Raw genomic sequence first — 4,621 nt, 5'->3', positions numbered from 1 at the left:
CAGATTACTTGGTGATTCAACATAAAGAGCACTTGGGGTACTACGGTGACTATTTTATTTGTATTAGTTTCATTGTTTTAAATTATGTGAAAGGTTTTGATGCACTCCAAAGACAACAGTGACCACTTTACTTATTTTGGTTCATTGTTTTATATGCTGTAAAAGGTTTTGTTTCTAATGTTGCGCGTCTGATAGCATTTATCACACACATTTACATTAGACACATTAGTCATTGAAGTGGTTAACTGCAGGATAACATACCTATCTGATACATATAATGGAGGAACATGGATGCTTCATCAATAGTTGCTCCTTTCAAATTGGGAGACTGGTGCGAGTCTTTCGAGATGTACCTACACGCAGTTGGGGGGGAAACGTTTGTGGCATCATGCAAAGCGGCATTCTTAAAACCCAATTTTTGGTGTTGAGGGTAGAAAGCTTTTAAAGACCCTACCAACATGTGCTACTTCAACTGACCAAGAGGGTGAAGGTGAGGAAGGGCCAGAATCAGAGGAAGTAACCTCGACTGGATATGTTGAGGTCATGAAAGCCTTGTAGGACAATTATGGGAAGAAAATTAGTATAGTGGTAGAATGGCACATCTTTTTTTCCGGAGCTCAATTGCCAGAGAAGAGGGTGGAACAATATTGTATTGTATTGTAATTGCATTTATATAGCGCTTACTACCCCAGACGAGGCGTCAAATCACTTTTTCGGCGGGTAGCACGCTACTCCGGGACCCATAGAGGATTAGTGTTGAATTAGTATAGTGAAACATGCAAGTGCATTTTAAGTGGAGGATAAGTAAGTCAGTTATTTGGATTTGGAATGATAGCAGAAGGAAAAAATGGTTTGTATTTATATAATGCTTTTTACCCCTGATGGGGTGTTGAAACATGCTATTCAGATAGCTCATAAAGGATTACTGTTGAATTAATATGTTGAAATATGAAAGTAATTCCAGTGGTGGATATTAGTCAGTTATTTGGAGTGAGAAGGATAGCGGAGGGATAAAAGGGGAAGAAAGGTTTGCATTCATATAGCACTTGTTACCCCTGATGGATGTTGAAGCGCTTTGCTGGCGAGTAGCACGCCACTCCAGAACTCATAAAGGATTAGTGTTGAAAATTAGTTTAGTGAAATATGAAGTAATTTGAGTAGTGGATATGTTATTTAACTATTTGGGTAGAGAATGGTAGGTGGCGGGATAGTGAAGGGAAAGAGGTTTGTATTTATATAGCGCTTGCTACCCTTGATCAGACCCTCCAGAATTTTACGATTTCGCGGTTTGCCGAGCAATCTGCACTTTTGTAAAAATGCAGCGATTTTTACAAAAGTGCCCGCGAAATCAGCACTTTTGTAAAAATGGCGCGATTTTTACAAAAGTCCCTACGAAATCAGAAGGTGATGAAGCAAATCATGCAGGGGGTGGGAGCCGTTCTACATCTAAATGCAGGAATGAACTGGAATGCATGTATTTAATTATCCATGAATGCGCATAAGATAGGCTTTGAAATGTATTTGAGTTGTACAGTTGGGGTGCTGAAGGGTAGTCAGTGTTCTTCATGTACACAGAGGTGGGGGGTCCTTAGTAGCATGAAGAGGTGTTCCTTCAATAAAAAAAAAAGCGTTGCCAGAGGCATAGAGATGAGCACTTATGATTTGGGCTGCTAGGGCAAACGGGAAGATTTTCTTTTAGTTAAACACGCTGCTACGGAAAAAGTGAGCAGACATGTTGAACTTCGTGATGTTTGCTATCACGTTCCTTCTGATCTTGGTGGGAGCTGTGCTGTACCTCTACCCTGCCTCCAGGCAGTCTTCAGGTATTCCCAGCCTGACGCCAACAGATGAGAAAGATGGAAACCTGCAGGATATAGTGAGCTGCGGCAGCCTGCACGAATTCCTTGTGAACCTGCATGAGAAGTTTGGGCCTGTGGCATCGTTTTGGTTTGGACGGCGCCTGGTGGTCAGCCTGGGGTCCCGCGATCTTTTTCGGCAGCACATCAACCCCAACCGGACCTCGGACCCTTTTGAAATGATGCTAAAGTCCTTGTTGGGCTACCAGTCTGGAGCCATTGGGGAGGCTGGTGAAAGTCATGTGCGGAAGAGGCTGTATGAAAGTGGCATGAGCAGGTCTTTACAAAGCAACTTTGGCATAATCTTGAAGTTGTCAGGAGACCTGGTAACAAAATGGCTGCCCTTTCCAGCATCCCAGCACAAGCCCTTCAGCCAGCACATGTTGGGCTATGGCATGAAGTCAGTGAGGCAGACAGCTATGGGGAATAGCTTTGAGGATGAGCAGGAGTTGATCCGCTTCCGCAAGAACCACTGTGCTATCTGGGAAGAAATTGGGAAAGGTTTCCTGGATGGGTCATTTGACAAGAGCACAACAAGAAAAAAGCTGTATGAGAATGCCCTGATGGAGATGGAATCTGTCCTAAAAAAGCTGGCGAGAGAAAGGTGCGGTAAGAGCATCCCTCGACAGATCTTCTTGAACGCCTTGCTGCAGGGTAACCTGAGCGACAAGCAGGTGCTGGAGGACAGCATGATCTTCTCACTGGCAGGATGTGTTATTACAGCTGACATGTGTCCATGGGCTTTATATTTCCTCACCACAACGGAGGACGCTCAGGAGAAGCTTTACAAGGAGATGGCCCAAATACTAGGCAAGGGGCCCATCACACTGGAGAAAGTTGAGTAGCTCAGGTATTGCCGGCAAGTCCTCTGTGAGATAGTAAAGACAGCTAGACTCACACCCATTGCAGCACGGCTTCAGGACCTGGAAGGCAGAGTTGACCAGCATGTCATTCCCAAAGAGACCCAGGTACTTTATGCTATTGGAGTGGTGCTTCAGGACAGCACAGCCTGGCCCTCAGCCTACAGATTTGATCCTGATAGATTTGACGATGAGTCTGCCCGGAAAAGCCTTTCTTTGCTCGGCTTCGTGCCCTGAGTTTAGGTTTGCGTACATTGTGGTGACAGTGTTGTTGAGCGTGCTAGTGCGCAAACTGCGCTTACACCCAGTGCCAGGGCAGGTCATCGAGACGCGGTATGAACTAGTGACATCGCCAAAGGAGGAGGCGTGAGTCACTGTTTCCAAAAGAAGCTAAGAACAAGCAGTTCCATCCAGCAAGTGCCTACATTTCGAAAAATACTGCTTCATGCCAAGTGGGGTGCTGAAGCACTCAGGGCTCTACTTTGAAAAGTCAATGGGGAAAAAGATGGTGGCCAGCAGTTCCGATGATGGGCTTTGCCACCTGCAATCACTTCTTCCTGGGTCACAAATAGACAAATGAAATTGACAGAGTACAACTCTAACCCCAATAAATGTCAAACTTGAATCCCCTTTTACACTATAAAATTCACTTTCATAGAAAAGTTTTTTTCTCACATTGAAAGTGTTTTTCAAAAATAGTGGTTAGCAGGCACATGTAAACGTTTGCAAAGAATGTAGAATGCTTTCCCCACCTCCCCAAGTATACTTGAGATTGGTATGTGCCACTCAGAACAGGGCACTATAATAGCATCAGCAATGAGAGGGAAAAACTACAGAGTTTGGGCTGCAAATCCCACAATTCAACACGTTAAATGGAAGAATTCATGGGCAGGAAAAAACACAAGTTTAAAACACAAAACGGCTAATAAAATATCCAATCGCAGGCAGATCAAAACTACAATTTTTAAATTGTAACAACCACAGGCAAAGACAGAAATCACAGAAAGGGAAAATCGTTTTTTTTTAAAACTTTTGTTTTGGGGAAGAGACAGCACTATTCTGCCTCCTTACCACTTCCTGGACTCTGCTCACTGCAATCTGGGGCACAGGGAGGCTGCAACTCACATGATGGAGGAGAATGATTTGGGGTGCACCCAGCAGAGGCCTTAAGGGACCTGGGCTACTGTGAGGGGAAGGCTCAGAGTTGCCTGGTAGTTGAATAGCCAATCCCCAGTCCTGGGTCTGCTGGCCTGGGGGGGGGAGCTGCTTTTCCTGTTCAGAACCACCTAGGAGACAGACAGGCTCAACCCACACCTTGGAATTCTGCAGATAAAGGCCTCAATAACTTGAAATCTAACAATACTGTTTGAATACAACTGTACTCCCTCTAGTGGCCAAAAAACGAAGTGCACTGTCCCTAGTAAACACAGTTTATATTTGTCAGTGTTAACAACATTAGCTGCAACATGTAAGTTTAAAGACTTGCACAAAGTAATGTTAAAATGCAAGAGAGGATGCTGGAGCTGATGGTTTCTTCCTTGCAAAAGACTATGGACATTGCTATGCTTGTAAAAAAAAACACATCCAGATATGTTAAAGAATTTAATGAGGACAAAGTTAAAGATAAAAGTGATCTCAACATAGTGAATGTGGTACAGAAAATGAAATAATATGCTAAGTAAATCAACCGAAATGCTTTCAATTAAAAATAAATGTGTATGTCTTAGATGTGGGAGTTTTAGTCATTCAGCAGATGCAGAAAGATGCCCTGCTGCAAAAGCAAAAATATTAATAATATTAATCGTATATGTGAAAATCAGTGAGTCAAGACGGTTGGAAATGGTCACTGAATGCTGTCAAGGAGTACAGCAGAGAGTATTCAGTAGAAGAGGAGGAAGACAGAGT

At 43.5% G+C, this 4,621-nt stretch overlaps 1 pseudogene; it reads left to right on the top strand.

Moving 5' to 3' along the window:
* The first annotated feature begins 1,732 nt into the window (after positions 1 to 1,732).
* LOC144785217 (cytochrome P450 20A1 pseudogene) lies at positions 1,733 to 3,110 on the top strand (annotated as a pseudogene).
* Positions 3,111 to 4,621: the final 1,511 nt, after the last annotated feature.

This window comes from Lissotriton helveticus, chromosome 10 (genome assembly GCF_964261635.1).
Source record: "Lissotriton helveticus chromosome 10, aLisHel1.1, whole genome shotgun sequence".
NCBI classification, from domain to species: domain Eukaryota; kingdom Metazoa; phylum Chordata; class Amphibia; order Caudata; family Salamandridae; genus Lissotriton; species Lissotriton helveticus.
This window is presented reverse-complemented; position numbering and strand designations above follow the sequence as displayed.